Genomic DNA, 20,166 nt, shown 5'->3' on the forward strand with positions numbered 1-20,166 from the left:
CTAGTAAAGTCTTTTAGTGTTCTCCTTCTCCAGTGCTCACTCATGCTCGGCAAATGATTTTATTTTTATCATAAAGTTGTAAGTCAAAGAACTCCTCTGGGTATTGCTTTAGACAAATATTTATACTAGGTGGACCCCACCTGACTATTGCTGAAATGACTTTGGTGCCCCAAAGGGCAAGATGGGATCAGCAGCAAGTGTTTCAGGATGCTGCCTCAGTGGGGCTGACTTCAGCTTGGGTTACTATCTGTGACATTAAAGCCAACAAGTTTTGGGGATCCCACTCCTAGGTGGGTCTTAAGGCTCATACAAACCCTGAAACTATATCTGAAACTGGGGACGAGGTACGTGTCTGAGACCATCTTCGTTTTTGAGAGACACAGATACAACTTCTATCAGAATCTCAAAGGAGCTCATGACCACAAAATGGATTAAGAATGAAAAACCTAGAAGGCCTGGGCACCTGACCCCTTATCAAGCCAGAGTCTTAAATTTAGGAAAAGAAATAGTAATCTTTATACAAACTGTGATATAGTTCAGGTCTTAGGCAAGATAAAACCCTAGATCCTAGCACTAAGCCACAGAATCAGCTCTAAGGGTCATTGAAACCATAAGGATGATTTAAATCTCCTTTGAACTCCCTCTGGCTACACACAGGATTGATCCAGGGTCTGTAGACTGATGCTAAAGATGGCAGGAAAGTCATAATAGCTGGGGACTATCCAGAGGAGCATGCAGGGATCAAACAAGTAAACGTAACTTCCAATCAATAAGAAATAGGCTAACAGGAGTAACGGGCTGGGGGACGGACCGAGGACGTGGAGATCAATCCATCACAGTGTCAGGGTGCCCTTTCATTTTCTCTTCAGGTAGAGGATGAGAGGATACTTTTTAAAAAGAACATTGTTCATTTGTTTCCTGTCAAGTACAACTCTTACAGCTTTTCAAGTCGGAGTACCTGTGATGATGTAAGGGACGCTGAGAAGCTGCTCTGACCAAAAATCCCTCCTTCTCTAGCCTGTGCTGTTCCCTGAAAATGTATTCCTGGGGAGAGGATACAGCTCAGTGGTAGAGTATATGCTTAGCATGCACAAGATCCTGGGTTCAATCCCCAGTACCTCCTCTAAAGATGAATAAATGAATAAATGAAAAAATCTAATTACCTCTCCACTGCCAGAAAAAAAAAGTTTTAATTCAAAAAAAAAAAAAAAGAAAGAAAATGTATTCCTTCATTTGGGTTTAAAATCACCATATAAAGTACAAGTGTGACTGAAAGAAATCAACATATTAAACTATTTTCTGCCATTAACACACTGATGAGAATTCGTTTCGAGATGACTGACCAGCTAAGGCTAGAAAAATTGGGGTACGGGGTTGGAAGCCAGAGAGATGTGTCCTAGGCAATCCGACATCCAAAGTGGGGCAGACAGGTCGCAGCAGGAAGCCGTGAACTTGGGAAGGAAAGAATACCATGAGAGATGAAATGGATGTGAATTAGGAGGAAGGCGGCAAAGCCATTTCACAGATATGTCAACCAACAGCAGTCCTGACCTCTGGTTTCCCTCGAGTTATGAGTAAGAGCTTTCACAAAGTAAGCATGCTATTTCAAAGTAGTGTCTGAGATAGCAGTGCAGCTACAATGTACAATTTAACTGGAACAGGGGAGAACCTCAGAAGAGCACAGACATCAGGGTACAAGCTTGTGGGAGGAGAGAAGTGGCTACTTGCTTGAGGATGTTCTTAGTTGTCCTGCTCTGCCACTGAGCTGCAGCCTTCAAACTCCGTCTTCACGGGAAGCGTTTTCAGAGCCTTCCTGGAGAAAACCCATGACCCCAAAACCTTCCCCCTGAAGCTCTGTCCAGAGGCTGAGTCCTGGCCCAAGAAGAAAATCTGATTTAGTTTCTGGGAGGGAGGACTTCATTGGGAAAGTTGTAAGATTGACATGATGGTGACAAACCTGGAGCCTCTTGACTTTGACGCACAGCTATTGGGCCATCTTAGGAACAGGACACTGCTCCCCCTAAATATTACAAAATTCTACCTGGAGTGGTTTTTTTTTTAACATGTTTCTTTTTAAAAAAAAAAAAAGTTAAATTTTAAGAAAGACAGAGCGTCAGTCTTGAAAAAATTACAGGGAAACCCAAAAGGGCTTATTGTGCATGTCAACTGTCTCAGTCACAATAAAACACAATAATCAGAGGGTATTTATATTTGTTTTATACCCAAAAAATGAAGGAAAAAATACTTCCATATGCTTAAAGCAGTTATGCCCTGCAACTAAAGACACACAGGATTTTTTTAAATTACAAATGCAATTCGCCAATATTCTGCCTTCTTTTTTCCTCCAATGCTCTGTGTTTTTATGTAATTTCAAATATGAGTAGCTGTAAAAGTCAATAGTCTTTCATCCCTTGTCCCTGCCAATCACAGTCCTTTCAAGGCAACAAATATTACCAGGTTAGTGTTTCTCTCTCCACTCACTTATCACTGAATGCAGAAGCCTATATATAAGCAAAAAAGGAGCTGTATACAAAATCAGGCTTATATGATGCTATTCTCTGCATTTCGCTTTTTATATCCAAAATACGACAAACACAGTTGCCCAGCTTCATTATTTCATTCATCCGCCTTTAGTTTATTTTGAAATGCCTACACTTACAAACTCTGATTCAGTTAGCATCCTTGTACGTATACATCAAATCAGTCAATTCTTCAGTAGCCTGGAGTTCTAAACATGAGATTTGAGGACACAATTCCATCCATTTGTAATGCAAATGAGTACTGCCAACTAATAACAGTATCAGTTTATGTTTCCAAAAGGAATGTCACCAATGTTTTGAATTTTGCACCCCCATCCTCTTGCTTTCTCACTGTTTTGAATTTCATCTTCCTACACCATGGCCACCTAGAGTCTTTTTCACGCCCTATTGGCCATTGGTGAGCAGAGTCTAAAAATTTCTTCTTTTGGAGGCAAAAGGGAAAAGGTGACCTCTTGGCGTTCCAGATGACAAAGGGCACAGTGGGCTTCTCCCCTCCTGCACTGTGTGGGTTAGCCACTTCTGTGCCACACTGCAGTTCTAAGATCCCCACAGTTGCTAAAGTTGACCTGCAGAAAGAAGGCTGCACGCTGGAAACTGGCAGAGCAAATTTTCTCCAAAGACCAAGGGGGACTCCACTGGGCTTAATTGGTTGTCCCCAAATCAGGGAGCCCAAGGTTCTGAGTTTCTCACCCTAGGCTAGAACATCAAGCCCGTTCCCAGGCTTCCCCTCCGTTCTGTAAATCCCACCCCATGTTCTTACAACTTCGTACTTTGGAGACCCACAGGCCTTGCTGATTCAACTGGTTGAATCTTGCCAGCAAGGCATTGGCAAGGAGAGGGTGGTCGTGGATTTGCAATCAGATTGTCAGCTTTCCCAGTTTGCTGTATCTTCTTCCTCTGTGTGCTCAGAAACGATGGCCACAGTTGTTCGCCAGGAACTTTATAATGATCAAGTTATGTTTCAGGGATCCTGAATGCTTTGATTCTTGTTTTGTAAAACTGGATTTCATTTTCTCTTATAATTTCAGTTTATCTAAATTTTGTGTTCCATATGTGTGACTGTACCACAGACTGTTACAGAAATTCAGTGTTGTATGTCTCTCTTTGCACTGTGGTACACCTAACTTGTGGATTTTTTTATACTAAAAATGTAGAATAAAGACTATTTTGAAGATTGGAATAAAGTGATGAGGTTGAAAAAAAAAGAAATATTTCAAAGCATTAGATATTAAAGTTAAATTAACAAGTCCAGGGTACATTGAAAGTGAAGGGGAGAAAAATATGTTTAATATTAAAAGTGTATCAACCCTTTATAAATTTTTTTAGAATTTGAAAATGTATTTTTTTTAATTGAAGTGTAGTCATCAGTTACAACATGTCAGTTTCTAGTATACAGCACAGTGTCCCAGTCATGCATATATATACATATATTTGTTTTCGTATTCTTGTTCATTGAAGGTTATTAGAAGATATTAGAATTTTAGAATTTAAAATCCATGCAAAGTCTATTAGGTGATTCACCAATTCTTCCAAATGCTAGTCTTAAAGTAGCATCTTGCGTACAGATGGGTGCAGGACACCATGGCATGAAGACCATATTTGGTTTCCCCGGCCTGCAATGTGAGAAATTCCTTTTACCATAATAATATTAGAGAGGCTCTGTCCAGCCAAGCAGGGTTCGCTTTCTTAAGTCATAGAGGTTTATCAGGTCAGGTAAAGTTTCAGAATCATTTAATCTCACCTTTCATCATCCATTATGGTGAAGCCGAAGTGATCTACTTCTAGATTTATGTGCCTGTAATTTTTTCATGTTGCTCCAAAATGAAGCGCCTGTAAGTTTACACCCGGGTAATCCTGTGCTTCTGGAATATAGAAGTTATCCTTTTCCATAACCAATGCAACATAGTCTCTCAAGCAGATATGACAACTTAGTTCAGAGATCACTGCCGTTTTACAGACTGAAGACCATCCCCTGAATCATCCCACTTTGTGTGGCTCAGCGGCATCTCCAAGACCAGAGTCCTCCTGGAACCCCCGCCCCATCTGTCCACCTGCCTCCCCATCGCATCTTGGATCTCTTAGCTGTTGGAACTTTTCTCATCCATCTCTTGGCCACAGAGGGAGGGCAGAGGGCTGCCTTCTGAGCCAGATGGCAGCTGTTGCTGGCAGTACCATGACCAGAAGCTGAGAACCCACCCCTCCCCAGCCTTCTCTAGCTGCTCTCTTGTCACATGCCCTTAAGGTGGCCCTGCGGGGTGGCCAGTGCTTAGGCTGATTCAATCCTTTCACCTCTGTCACAGTTTATGACATATTAAAAATTGAAACATATTTATTCTTCAGGTTTTAGGTTTCTGGTACTAGGATTAGACCAAGTCTTAAGAGACAGTATCTCTTTCCTGAAAACGGTGTTCTAAGAGTCTGGTCCACTTTCCTGAGACAAGACAATCCATAGCCTGGTGTGCACTGAAGCAGCCTTACTTGACTGAAAATGTTGTCACTCCAGCTCGAGGTGGGCTCAAATTCTTATTCACAGCATCACAAATGTCCCATGGAAATGAGTTAACAAGCTCAACTCACTTTTTTATCCATCCCAACATTTGACAGATATTAACTGAGTATCTGCTAAGGATAGTGGGAGAGTCCTAGACCCTTATCATGCAGTGGAGAGACAAGAATACACATAAATGTAGCCAAGGTTTGAATATGAGAAGCGTCTTATATAAGAAAGAAACAAAACAAGTTCTGTGGCTGCACAGAGACCTTTTCCAACTTGGGAGAGTATGAATTTCATCAAAGACTTCATTAGGGAAATACTTATGGTCTAAGACACACTTTGAGTAATAGGTTGGATTTGCACAAGTGGACATGCATGTTTGGAATGAGAAGTTAAGTGTTTCACACAAAAGAGCAGCACGTGGCCAAGCCTGAAGGTGTAGAGAGACACGGAATCAATCTGCGGATAATGTAGTCCTGTCTTACTGAGACATAAGCAATATAAAGGGAACTAGCAAGATATAAGACTAGAGAAATAGATTTGCAGCCCTTGAAGGCCAGGCTGTGTTGTTCACCGTGTTAGGCAAAGCATGGGGAAGCTGCTGAAAGTTAACGGACCAGGAGCAAGCTTATTGGAACAGGGCTTCAGGGCTGTTATTCTCACGGGCAGACTTGAGCTGGATTGGAGGAGACAGAGGCTCAGGCGGGATACAACTGGATGTCATCAGGGAAGAGGCAATGGCAGTGAAAAGGAAAAGGAAGGAAGGAATGCCAGAGGTGTTGGGGAGATAAAATTGATAAGCATTCACCTGTGGAAGTCTAAGGAAAAGGAGAAAGAAAGAGAGGACTCCAGGTCTGTGGGCTTAGACCCTGCCCCTTGGGTGACGGTGGCAACATTAACTGACATGTTGTAGGCGGGAGGAGCTCCGAGTGTGGAGCGAGTCATTCTGTAAGGGCTAACCCTTTAGCGGAAAGACTGAATAGTTGAGTGTTTAGTTAAAGGAGTAACATTTTCACAGATACGCCTTGCAAGCAAGCGTGTAAATCTACATTTCTTAAATGACTAACAGATGGAACACTTGACAACACTTATCACCTGCGGGAACAGAAATATTTATTGTGCTGTGTTCCTGTGTATGGAGCTAGAAAGATATGCATAAAGGTTCATTTTTCAATGAACTGTTCAGAAATTGGGAGTTTCTCTTGTTAGTAGTAAAAGCAACAAGGAGCTCCCTGAAGAAAAAGTGTTGGGAAAGGAAAATGTTCACTGTCCTTTTCCCTTAACCTGTGAGTGGAAGGACATGCCACAAAACACCAGCCATGATGACTCAGCAAAACCGTGTAAATTTAACAGCTCTTATAAAATAAAACTCACTTCAAAATCAATCTGACTCACCTTCGTGCTGTGGTGCCTCTAGGGAATGAAAGGTGAACAGTGCACATAAATGACTTTATTGGGAATCATTTTGCCAAAACACACATTTTCAACTCTTCTTAACCACTCCCCTAATGTACGTATTACTGACCTCAGCAGTGATATTTTCTTCAAAATACAATAGGGTATATTATCAACCTAGAAAATCCAGTGGAATCAATGGATGACCAACTGGATCATAGAAAATGCAGCAAGCTCTCCAGATGAAATAACAATGTGGAAAAGGCAGCTCCTTTCTGCTCTATCAACCACAGTCGACTGAAAAATATCCAAGAACAATACTCTTTACAGTAGTAATAAAACTATGACTATCACTTCCTCCCCACTCCTGCTTCCTCCCCACCACCCCCCACTGCACACAAAGACACAGAATTAGACCTGCATTTTAGAAAGCAAATTCCATGGATCATTTTAAGCTCAAGATAAACCTAATTTCCCTGACTCTCCTTCCCTAAATATGCCAATCCCATCATGCCCAGGGCTGAAATTCATCTCTTTTCCCCATCTGGCTAGTTTCCTCCTCAATACCTCCCCTCCCCAACCAATCTCTGTCACAGCTTAAACTTTGAGAAGCTGCTCTCTGCTCCCTGCCAGTAGTGGGCTGGATAATGCTCCCCCCCAAAGATGCCCATGTCCTTATCCTCAGAACCTGTGAATTTGCTACCTTACAGGGACTTTGCAGAAGCAATTAAATGATGGATCCTGAGATGGGAAGAGTATTCTGAATTATCCAGGTGGGTCTGGTATAATCACAAGTTTCTTTATAAGAGGGAGGCAGAAGAGCAGAAAGAGAAGAGATGCTAAGCTGTTGGCTGTAAAGATGGAGAAGGGGCCATGAGACAAGAGATGCTGGCAGTTTCTGGAAGCTAGAAAAGGCAAGGAATCAGATCTTCCCTAGAGCCTCGAGAAGGAATACAGCCCTATCAACACCTTGATTTTAGCCCCTAAGACTTATTTCAGACTTCTGACCACCAGAAGTGTTAAGAGAATAAGTCTGCATTGCTTAAACCACTAAAGCATATTACCTCTATGCATCATTTGCCATAAACCCGGTCCTGTAGCTGTGGCCTGTCTGCTCAGAGAGAGGTAACTCGTACGATCAATGCGTATTTCAGAATGACAGTAGCTGGAGAACCAGTACTAACAGCACTGGTTCAGAGAAGAAAGGATGAAGTTGGATCCAAATGTAGCTTCTAGCAGTCAGCTCCCACTGCATTTCAGACACTGTGCTAAACGCTTTATATGCTATCTCTTTACCTTTTTCTCTTCTATTATCTCTTTAAAGACGTTTGAGATACACAGGGCTTGTCTTCTTGAGTATTGGTGGTCTTTGATTGTGAGCTCATTATTTAATCCTTATTTGTGGGGGTCCTAAATTCTCAATTGGGCAGTCTTCCCTTCAGAGAGGTCAGTATCCAGTGACCATGGGTCAGTTCAGTTCCCCTGAGAGTCTTGGCTCATCAGGAGAGTCAAGGGTTCGGATTCCAGTGGCCCAAGCCTCAGAACTGTCATTGGCACCCATTCTAAGGGCAAAGCCACACCTATCTCTAAGACCCAGCTCTCAGTTTGGGGGATTTTGTTAGGAGGGAGTGTGTGCGTTTCCTGAAGGGGTCAATTACCTCTTGCATGATCCACATTTTCTCCAGGAGTGCAACCTCTCCAGGGCCTGGTGGTTCTGCAAGAGAGGCATGGTGGCAAAGAGGGTGGTGCTGTGAAGTTGAGGGAAAGTAGATGGATTTAAAATATATTTAAAAGGAAGAAAATATTAAACTTGCTCATTGTTTGATATATAGGTTTTGTGGAAGGAAATACTCAAAGAAGACTCCCAGAGTTCTTTCTCAAGAAATAGGGGAGTTGATAATGCCACTTATGGATATAATTCTGGAAGAGTTGTGGGGGTTGGGAAATAAGAGTTACATTATGGATGTGTTAAATCTGCTACCTTCTGCTTTATTCTAAAAAGAGCTTTAGTATTGAGTGTCCAGGTCAAAGTTTTCAGTAAGTTTCACTGTACAGCATTATAGTTCAACACCTGTATACAGAGTGATCATCACCACAAGTCTAATTACCACCCATCACCACACAGTTGACCCTCATCACCCATTTTTCCCACCCACCCAACCCTTTTCCCCTCTGGTAACCACTAATCCATTCTCTGTATCTATGAGTTTGGTTTTTGTTTTATTTTGTTTATTTCTGGGGTTTGGCTTATTTTGCCTTTAGATTCCATGTAACAGTGGAATCATATGGTATTTGCCTTTCTCTTTCTGATTTACTTCACTGACCATAATATCCTCATGGTCCACCTGTGCTGTTACAAATGGCAGAATTTCATCCTTTTATATATCTGAGTAGTATTTCATTATATATATACCACATCTTCTTTATCCATTCATCCATCGATGGATACTTAGTTTGTTTCCATATCTTGGCTATTATAATTAATGCTGCAATGAACATAGGGACATATGTCTTTTTGAATTATTTTTTTCATGTTCTTTGAATAAATACTTAGACGTGGAATAACTAGGTCATATGGTAGTTCTATACTTAATTTTTGGAAGAAACTTCATACTGTTTTCCATAGTGGCTGCACCAATTTACAGTCCCACCAACAGTGTACAAGAGTTCCCTTTTTTCCCACATCCTCTCCAACATTTGTTATTCCTTGACTTTTTTTTTTATTATAGCCATTCCAAATGGTCAGAGGTGATATCTCATTATGGTTTTGATTTTCATTTCCGTAATAGGAATGTTGGACATATTTTCATGCAACTGTTGGCCATCTGTATGTCTTCTTTGGAAAAACAAAAAAAGTCTTTTCAGGTCTTCTGCTCATTTTTTAATCAGGTTATTCATTTTGTGTGTGTGTGTTGGTGAATTGTATGAGTTCTTCATATATTTTGGATATTAACACCTTATTGAATATATGTTTTGCAAATATCTTTTCCTGTTCAGTAGGTTGCTGTTTCATTTTCATTCCCCATTCAGTAAGTTTTCCTTTATTGTGCATAAGCCTTTTGGTTTGGTGAAGTCCCATTTGTTTATTTCGGCTTTTGTTTCCCTTGCCTTTGGAGTCAGATTGACTAAAAACATCACTAAGACTGATACCAATGAAGTTACAACTTGCACTTTCTCTTAGGAATTCCATGGTATCAGATCTCACATTCACATTTTTAATCCATTTTGAGTTAATTCTTGTAAATGGTGTAAGATAGTTATCTGGTTTCATTCTTCTGCAAGTGGCTGTCCAGTTTTCCCAGCACCATTTATTGAAGTTACTGTCCTTTCTCCATTGTAAGTTCATTTTTTCTTTGTGTAGATTATTTGTCCATGTGTGTTGGGTTTATTCTTGGGCTCTCCATTCTATTCCATTGATCTACGTGTCTTCTTTTGGGCCAGTACCATACTGTTTTGATTACTATAGATTTGAAATTTGAAATCAAGAGGCTTGATACCTCCAGCTTTGTTCTTTCTCAAGATTATTTTGGCTATTTGGACTCTTTTGGATTTTCATATAAATTTTAGAATTATTTATTCTAGTTCTGTGAACTATGCCATTAGCATTTTGACAGAGATTTCTTTGAGTAGTATGGACATTTTAGTAAGACTATGTATTTCTAGAAATTTAACCATTTCTTCTAGGTTGTCCAGTTTGTTGGTGTATAATTATCTTGTAGTAGTCTCTCCTGTGGTATTGGTTGTAATTCCTCTTTTATTTCTGACTTTATTTGAACGTTCTTTCTTTTTTTTTTTTTTTTTGGATTAGTCTAACACATGTTGATTTTGTTTGTCTTTTCAAAGAATCAGCTCTTAGTTTTATTAACATTTTCTATTGTATTTTTAGTCTCTTATTTATTTCCTCTCTAATTTTATTACTTTTTCTCTTCTACTAATTTTGGGCTTTGTCCTTTTTCCAGTTACTTTAGGTATAAAGTTAGTGTTTATGTGGGATTTTTGCTTATTACTTGAGGTAGCCTGTATTGCTAGGAACATCCCTCTCAGAACTACTTCTGCTGCATCTCTTAGATTTTGGTATGTTGCATTTCTGTTCTCATTGTCTTTAGATTTTTTTTTTATTTCTTCTCTGATTTCTTTGATTCACTGGTTATTTAGTAGCACATTGTCTAATCTCCATGTTTTTGTGGTTTTTCCAATTTTTTTCCCTCATTATTGATTTCTAGTTTCATACCATTGTGGTTGGAAAAAGGGTTTGATATGATTTTAACTTTCTTGAGTTTATTGAGAGTTGTTATTGAGACTAATAAGTGATCTTCAGCCCACCTCCTGGGCCAACTCTGATATCTAACTTTCACCTTACAGGTTGACAAGAGGAGGTGAGTATTGTCTTTAGAACACATGTATGCCTATTTTCAGGGAACACTGGTATTTCATCTTATAAACAAAATGGTCAACTAAATTTTCTATTTAAGATATGAAAAAGTGACTATTTCAAGCAAGTAGGGTTAAAGGAGATAAAAAACTGCAAAATCTCATGTTTTTTATCCTCTTGGAAGGATTTAATTTGTTCCCCCAAACTGTCTGACAATGATTTAATGTGGCTTAAACTATTCTTTCTGTGTCTTTATATCTTGTTTTATTTTTTAATATCCTCCATTTAACCAAATGCTACAACCAGGAAATATAATCTGTACAGAACGTTATCACATGCTCTCTGTGCTCCTCCAAGGAATTTGGTCTCCGCATTGGTAGGTTGTATAAAATACCAGCAAATGGGTTTTGAGCCAGTTGTGCTTACTTTAGGACTCAGTTTTCAGAGAATCTGGATTTTCCAGGGTAATTGAAGGAAGCCAGTGCTCAGAGATAACGAATATGCCTACATCCTCAAGGGCCTTGGAGAAGTGAGCTTTGTTAGAACTGCCACTAAGCTGTGAACTAGATGTAAAGGACCATTGCAAGCAGCTTTCACTGGGTTCTTGCACAGGTGAACAAAAAAGAAAATAACCTTTGACAAAACTGGTCTTGCTGCCCCACTTCCATCTGCATGTCAAGCCTTCTTTCAGTCTGAGGGCCAGTGTATTTCTCCTTCCAAGCCCTCTCCACCATTAACATAAGAAAGGTCCTGACGTGATTGTTCGCATTTTGTTGAACCGCATTTTGACTTCTTTTAGCTCTTCCAGGTGTTTCTCTTTTTAAGTGTAACTTCTATTTCCGTAGGACTCACCTACCAACCAATAAGTGACAAATTAAATCATTGGTTTCTTGATCTGACCTGCTGGCATAAGATTCTCTACACTCCCACCCCGATCAAAACCTCACCCCAGTTCATCCTCAGAGTCCTTCAGGACGGTCTGTATACTCAGAGGCACATCTCTTTCTGTTCTTCCATCTGGCCTTCCAGGGTTGGCCTTACTTACCTCAAAAGCAATTTGGAGGTACCGCCCCACTACCTTGGCTGCCGATAACCTTTATGCAGATGGTACCTTCCCTGACTAGGGTACAATCTGTGCATTTTTTCCAACTGCACAACTTCAAGGTGTCAAGTTACATGTCCCTTCTTTCAGTTCCCACTGTGTTTAAGGTGGTGTTTTGTGAACCAATGGGTTGAATGTCCCCAAGTTGTTGCAATCTGTCAACTGGGACTTTAACCAACTTTGCTTTGGCCTCCGATCTCACAATATCCATCTTGAAGAAAGTTCCTTTGGCTTCTACTTACCGTTTTGCTTTGTGCTGTTTTGTTCTGTTTTATTTTTTTAGGGAAATAAGAACTTATTGATACAGTTAAAGCCTATAGTCTACACCTCCCCTTTTTCTTTCTCATTTTCCCTCCTAGAGGTGACCGTGATCACCTGAAATTCATGCTTACTTTTCTCAAGTATATTGTCTGTTATTACTACATAGTATAAATGTATAAATTATATGTTGCATTGTTATGTATGTTTTAAACTTTATACAAATGATATTATACTATACTCATTTTCCCCCAATTTAACTTTTTTGATTAGTTATGTTTTTGAGATTTATCTGTATTGATGCATATAGTTTATACTCCATTGTATGACATCACAATGTAGTTGTCCATTCCTCTGTTGGTGGTTATTTGTTTCTAGCTTTTAGCCATCAGCTACTGCAAACAATGCTTCAGTACTTTTTTTTTTCTTTTAAAGGGATTTGAAGCAATTGTAGTGTGGAAAATTTAGAATAAGGAAGTAGTCTTCAGAGATCAATATAGTTATAGTGTCACTGAAGGTCAGAGGGTTTGAGGTAGGGTACAGTTTGGGAGAAGGTGGTAAGAAGAGTTTCTTTCTTCCACCTGGACTATCCCTTCCTTTCCTCTTATCTCCTCCCTAACTCTAACAACTTTTTGCCTCCTTTCTTTCTGCCACCAAGGCTCTCCTATATTGTCAATCCAGAGCCCGTCTGATCTCTTAGAGTAGAAACAGTCTGCTTTTGGAATTAGATAGACCTGAGTTAAAATACTGCCTCTACCTCTCTGAAAGTTTAAACAAAGTGGTATAACGCATCTAAACTTCTTCTCGTCCATAAAAATTAAGATGATATTAACTTTAGAGTGTTACTGTGATGAGTAGAAGATAATATCTGGGACCTTGGGCAGACTGGTCTCTCCAAAGACAGCTGGAGTATGTCCCCTCCTGTTGAATCTGGGGGGCTCAGTGACTTAGGGACCTTTGACATGATTTCTTCTGCTGGGCAATCAACTTCTTGAATGCAGACTCAGGCTTCTGAGAGAGAATCCCTGGAAAGAGACAGCAGAAATTGTCAGTCTCAAGGGCAAGCCTGGAAATCAGTGCAGAGTCTTTCTCATCATCTTCCGTTAGTCAAAGCAGCAGTGGATAACTGGACAGCCTCCTAGCTGATCTCTCCTCCCTTCAAGCCTATTGATGATCTCCCATTGCATTTAATATAAAATAACTCCAGGTGTAAGGCTCTGAATGATTGTTGCCCTGTTTATTTCTCTACCCCCATTTCATACCACTGTCCCCTGCTCAGTATGCTTCAGTTGTGTTTCAGTTCTTTTGCAGATAGCAGACCACCCAAAAACTCCATGGTTTAAAGCAACTGTTTTCTATCTCACAATTCTGCACTGTGGAATTTCAGGGGAAGAGGAGGGTTATTCTTCTGGTTTTGCCTGGACCCATTCATGCAGCTGGATTTAACCAGAGGATTGGTAGGGAGCTAAGTTCCAGCTGGGACTCTGGGATGACCTGGTTTTGCTCTCCAAGTGGTATTTCCATTTGAAGGAGACAAAACCAGGCAAGGCTCTTTCTCATGGCTCATCTGTCTCAGATAAGCACTTACCAAGCTTCTGTTGTATGTTGGCATCCCATTGGCCCAAAAAGTCACGGGACCAAGCCCAGAGTCAGTGAGGGAGGGGGCTTCACACAGGTATGGGTACCAAGAGGAAGGATTCACTGGGGGGGTCATTAAAAATGTGACATGACCCAAAAGCCTGATTTCATTTCCTAGAACACACCAAGTTCTTTTCCACCTTAGGGTCTCTGCAGATTTTCTTTATTCATTCAACAAATATTTAGATACCTATAGGGACTGGACAAAATGCTCAGGGTTCTTACGAAGGTTTCCGTCTAAATAGGGGAAACCCACAATAAGCAAGAAAACAAAGTAATTTTAGATGGCGATAAGAGCTCTGAGGATCAGCAAATGGTGTTGGGAAAACTGGACAGCAGCATGTAAATCCATGAAGCTAGAACACTCCCTTACACCATACACAAAAATAAACTCAAAATGGATCAAAGATTTAAACATAAGACAAGATACAATAAACCTAGAAGAAAATATAGGCAAAACATTATCTGACATACATCTCAAAAATGTTCTCCTAGAACAATCTACTCAAGCAATAGAAATAAAAATAAGAATAAACAAATGGGACCTAATAAACTTACTAGCTTCTGCACAGCAAAGGAAACCATAAGTAAAACAAAAAGACAACCTACAGAATGGGAAAAAAATTTTTGCAAATGAAACTGACAAAGGCTTGATCTCCAGAATATATAAGCAGCTCATAGGACTTAATAAGAAAAACAAACAAACAACCCAATCCAAAGATGGGCAAAAGACCTAAACAAGCAATTTTCCAAGGAAGACATACAAATGATCAATAGGCACATGAAAAAAATGCTCAATATCACTAATTACCAGAGAAATGCAAATCAAAACTACAATGAGGTATCACCTCACACCAGTCAGAATGGCCATCATTCAAAAATCCACAAATGACAAATGCTGGAGAGGCTGTGGAGAAAAGGGAACCCTCCTACACTGCTGGTGGGAATGCAGTTTAGTGCAGCCACTATGGAAAACAGTATGGAGATTCCTCAAAAGACTAGGAATAGACTTGCCATATGACCCAGGATTCCCGTTCCAGAAGGAACCCTATTTCAAAATGACACCTGCACCCCAATGTTCATAGCAGCACTATTTACAATAGCCAAGATATGGAGACAGCTTAAATGTCCATCAACAGATGACTGAATAAAGAAGACATGGCATATTTATACAATGGAATACTATTCAGCCATAAAAACCGACAACATAACGCCATTTGCAGCAACATGGATGCTCCTGGAGAATGTCATTCTAAGTGAAGTAAGCCAGAAATAGAAAGAAATATACCATATGAGATCGCTCATATGTGGAATCAAAATAAAGACAAAAAACAAACAAATGAAGCATAAATACAAAACAGAAATAGACTCAGACATAGAATACAAACTTGTGGTTGCCAAGGGGGCAGAGGGTGGGAAGGGATAGACTGGGATTTCAAAAATGTAGAATAGATAAACAAGATTATATTGTATAGCACAGGGAAATATATACAAGATCTTACGGTAGCTCACAGAGAAAAAAATGTGACAATGAATATATATATGTTCATGTATAACTGAAAAATTGGGCTCTACACTGGAATTTGACACAACATTGTAAAATGATTATAAATTGATAAAAAATGTTAAAAAAAAAAGAGCTCTGAGGAAATAAAGCAGGGTAGTGGATAGAAAGTGACTGGCGAAAGAGGAGAAGTTAAGTTTAGCAGGTCAGGAAGATCTCAGGGGATGGCACTGGATCTGAAATCTGAATAACGGGAAAGACTTGCAGACAAGGAGTATTCCAGGGACAAGAAACAGCTCATGCTCCTCCACCCCAGCTGCCTCCTGCTTTCCTCTTGGCACCACTGGTACCTTCTCATCTCAGCCTGAAGATCACTTCTTTTTATAGGTTTCTCTGTCTGCCTAATCTAAAGTAGCCCATTCCTGCCCTCACAGTCCCTACCTAGCCTACTCCTTTAAAGAATTTACAATTTTCAGTAAGTTGCTTCTTGTTTACTTGTTTATTGTAAGTCCCCAGGAAGCTATAATACCCATGAAAATAGGGGCATGTCCCTCTGTTTCTTGAATATTTTCATAGAACTACGATTACTCAACATTCAAAAATAATTGCTAAATGAGTAAATGCATGAATTAAAATAGTTTTCCCAGTCCAGAGGCTGAAAGTGTGACCACAAATGCCTGGAGAGGGACAGGTTCCTAGGTCCAATTCCTGATGGGTCCAGACCACCGCTGCCCTTCTCGCTACAGGCTGGGTTTAGGACCATCCACTTTCCAGACATTTCATTTCCAGAGGCTCTTTGGAACTTCCTGGACTCTGAACTTAGGTCAGTGCTGCCTTGTCCACCCCAACAAGTCGCCATCAATTCAAATCCCAGAATGAGAAACTTTGAGGTACTGGTCCTTTTTCCTTAAAGAACTCTCTTGGGATTCTTACACAAAATTTTGTCTTTGTTTTTGCTGTTTTTAGGACTCCCATTTTATTCTTGGTAACCTGATTGTTTGGTCATGTCCCCTAACAAGTGAAATGTTACACTGGAGTATTTGTTTAAACCCCACAGCTTCAGATATGTAAGTTGATGAATGATTTTTGCTAAAGGCACACATTCGATAATTCCTATAATGTGAAATCTCAGCCAGATTTAATGTTCCCTGGGAATCACTCTGAAATTATTACAGACACTATGTATTCCACTCCCTGGGCTTGGAATTAATTTCAAAGCAGAGTAAAAGTGCATCCATTTGGATGCCTTGGGGGAGTTCAGATGGGTAACATTCCATTTATCCTGAAGTTTCTAAAGTTTAAAATAACATTTCACTTTATTGCATTTGATCTGGGTTTAGTAGGTACAAAATTTTACCTCTTTCTCCTACTACTGTCAAATTCTTTGTTTTATTTCTTTTTGTTTGTTTTGGAGGGGAGGTAATTAGGTTTATTTATTTATGTTAACTTTTTTTTTTAATGGAGGTACTGGGGCTTGAACCTAGGACCTTGTGCATGTTAAGCATGCACTCTACCACTGAGCTATACCCTCCCCCCCTCAAATTCTTCGTTTTAAAAAAATTTTTAACTGTATTTCATTAGATCCCACCTCCTATGAACAATGACAGCAATTGTCAATTATAGTGTGTTTATCAGGTACCAGATATTTGAAACACATTGTCATGAACCCTCACTACAAGCCTGCAAGGTAGGAATTCTTTTCCTACTTTTCAGATTGGGAAACAGTTAAGCAGGTAACTTCCACAGTCCCATCCAAGGGGTGAATTGTAAAGCAGGTATTCAGATCCCTGAGTCTAGATCTGATGGTTTTCCTTCCACCTCTATTGCCTTCGTGTTGACCCACTCATCATACGGCTTGCTTCCGACCCTGAAACCCGAAACTTTCTGAAAACCAAAAAATTTTCTGCAAAAATCTGACCTGACTTGACCTGAACTCATTTGTGAGGCAAACTTGACCTGACCTGATGTAAAGCCAATTATAGTCCTTATTTATTCTACTTATTATGACTATTCATACATTTTGCTATAAAAATAGTAATGTATTCAATTACAGGGTGACGCACCCAGGCTTCCTAGGGACACTACTTATATAATCTTTCCACTGTAATGATCTTATAAGATCTGAACTATTTAAAACTCTGAAGCACACGTGGCCCCCAGGGTTTAGATCAGCAACTGGGAATCAGTAAGAAGTTATATTTGTGAATGACTCTGTAGCTCACAAAGCTTTTTAAAGGCTGAAGTCATTTTATCCTATTTTCCTCTCATGCATAAAGAGGAATTTAGGGACTTTTAAAGTATGCCTTATTTCCTTGCTTTCTCTAAAGTAGCTTCATTCTGTGATTTCAAGGTATTAGCTGCACGTGAATCCAACAGAAGTGTGAAATTATTTGTTCTCACCAAAAGACATTTAATTTTTAAATTAAATAACATGTTACAGAGAAAAGGTGAGGGCCAAAAAAGTATATATAGAATAATACTACCTGTATTTTTTGAAAATGATAAGTATGGTTCTCTCTGGAATGATGGGAGGGAGTTTGTTTTATATTGTACCCTTTCATATCTTTAAGTTTAGAAACATATAGACTTATTATCCATTCAAAAAATTAAAGTCACAAGTTAAGATATCCATGAATGATTTTTCACAATGTGAAAGGCTCATGATACTAAACGCTACCCAAGTCAGCTGAGTTGCAAGTGCACACACAGCCTGGTGTTGCTCACAGTGGGGCACATAGTTAATGGCCCGTGTTCTTCTTGCTTTCACCTTTTTCCCACTTACGCCAGATGTTTTTCCACACTTTTTTTTGATTGAACTATAGTCAGTTACAATGTGTCAATTTCTATATTCAATATCTTGTAATAACATTTAATGAAAAAGAATATGAAAATGAATATTCATGTATATATGCATATCTGGGACATTATGCTGTACGCCACACATTTCTGACCACCAAAGAGCACACACTGACCTTTGTTCTGGCCTGTGCCAGCATGCCCTCTCCCTCTGTTGCTCAGGATCCCCGGCCTCAACTCTCAGCCTCTGGTCCAAGCAGTCATATGAGCCTGAACTCAACTAATGGTCAGTATCAGCTCATAGAACGGGTAGAATAAAGGGATTCCAGACTGGAGGCTGAGCTATGCTGGCAGGCAGGGGGTGGGCAGAGCAGAGACAAGAGTCCTGACGCAGGCAGCAGTCTGACTGTGATGACCAGCCCCAGACAAAGACAAGGTCAGAGTCCAGGTGGGAGGGCTGGGGCTGAGGTTCAGAGGGCGGAGCTGCTCCAGATGCCACCGGACAGAACTGACCCGGGCATACAGGTGTAGATTTGACATTCAAGCTGGGCACTAGAAACAGAGTTCAGCTTCCAGAAAAGACAGGTTCACACGTGTCTACTCCGGAATGAAACTCTGACATTCCCCCTTGGACTAGCTTTCAGCACTTTTCCTGCCGAGGACAAATCAGAGAGGAGCAGGATTCTGTAAGTGCTGCTTGGAGCATGTGGTTCTCTCCCCTTGCACATGCAGTGATGTCTAGCCCAATTTTATACCCTAAGAAGACATCCCAACAAACTTTATCCGTCCATCCCCTGGAGTTGGGTTGAAGAATTTGAGGGGCAGCCCTGATGGTTAAGGAGGTGGGCTGGTAACCTCAAAGGCCGTGTGTGAGTAACTGTGAGTCACAAAAATCAACCCATCGTTAATTTCAACAACCAGAAGTTGTGGTGCTTTAAGCAGTGCCTGACCACCATGGTACCACTTGTCTTATTCCTTGTTCATACCGTAATGAAGGGATTAAGTTGTGCTCGATTTAGCTTTGCCCAGACACCGTGGTTCAAGTTCTCCGTCAGTAGCTGCATTTCTATCCTGCTCAATTTAGTAAGTTTAAACATCTCTGAGGTACATCCATTTATCAGCAGTCTTTGCACTGGTTCCGTAACAGCCTTACAAGTAAGAAAAATAATTTATCAGTTCCTCGCCTCTAGGGTCTCAGCGGAGATCTTGAAAAGAACCGGATTTTCAAGCTCACTTTGGAAGAGGCCAGTAGGAAGGGGACTGAAAGCAGATTGTAAATCAATTGCTTTAGGCAGGACACCTGCCCTGTCAGTCTTAGCAACATCCAAATGGAAACATGGGTGATCTAGGATTACCCTCGCGCAATGCCAATGGCCAAGGCACTGAAAGGTCACATCTATTATCGTTGGCATTTCTCTCCCCACTGGGCTGTTTTTTGAGTGGATGTCATATTCATCTCATACAGAAGGCATGTGCATCATGCCAGAACATTGCTGCTAATATTTGATCTAATAAAAGACACCCTATCTTTTCTTCAAACTTTACGATGTCTAGCTGCCACTAAGGAATGGTTCCTTTCTTCGTCACCACTCCAATTTTATGTTTTAAGGACTTGAATCCTTAAGCAAAGCTGCATTTGCCACCTCTTATCTTAAAGTTAAAATATTCCTTTAAAAAACAGGGTAACCGGCTAATACATGGCACAGTCAGCCCAATTTCCAGAAGTGACTTGATGTCAATAGTCAATGCTCCTTTGGAAGGAGCACTGGTATTTACTAATAGTACCGCGTTCACCAAAAAAATAGCTTGGCACTTTATAAGTAGTATCAGAAGTGGGAGAAGGATGAGCAACACAATCTTAACCAAAAAAAACAAAAAACAAAATTAGGACAGAAAAGGCTAACAACAGCTGGTGTCAGCTGCAAGTAAACACACAGTTGAATCCTGCCCGACTCTGCAGGGGGATCTCTGAGAATTCTCGGAGTCTGGGGCAGAAGTAGCAAAAGGCCGCATTGTAGGAATGTCAAATGTAAGCCCAGCTAGCTGGCACCCCCAGAAATTGCCAAC

At 40.3% G+C, this 20,166-nt stretch overlaps 1 protein-coding gene and 2 long non-coding RNA genes across 3 annotated transcripts in view; 1 reads left to right on the plus strand and 2 right to left on the minus strand.

The window, feature by feature from the left end:
- The window catches only part of CA1 (carbonic anhydrase 1), a 51,612-nt gene that overhangs the window by 11,366 nt on the left and 20,080 nt on the right, over positions 1–20,166 (plus strand). The gene's annotated exons all lie outside the window — the stretch shown is intronic.
- Positions 3,983–8,175, minus strand: LOC116660459. Its single transcript, XR_004315996.1, has 3 exons — positions 8,088–8,175; positions 4,282–4,402; positions 3,983–4,153 (listed from the first exon to the last, which is right to left on the minus strand). It is a non-coding gene; the product is annotated as an uncharacterized LOC116660459 (long non-coding RNA).
- Positions 10,314–18,396, minus strand: LOC116660458. The gene is made up of 3 exons (XR_004315995.1): positions 18,276–18,396; positions 13,037–13,186; positions 10,314–11,653 (listed from the first exon to the last, which is right to left on the minus strand). It is a non-coding gene; the product is annotated as an uncharacterized LOC116660458 (long non-coding RNA).

This window comes from Camelus ferus, chromosome 29 (assembly GCF_009834535.1).
Source record: "Camelus ferus isolate YT-003-E chromosome 29, BCGSAC_Cfer_1.0, whole genome shotgun sequence".
Classification (NCBI taxonomy): domain Eukaryota; kingdom Metazoa; phylum Chordata; class Mammalia; order Artiodactyla; family Camelidae; genus Camelus; species Camelus ferus.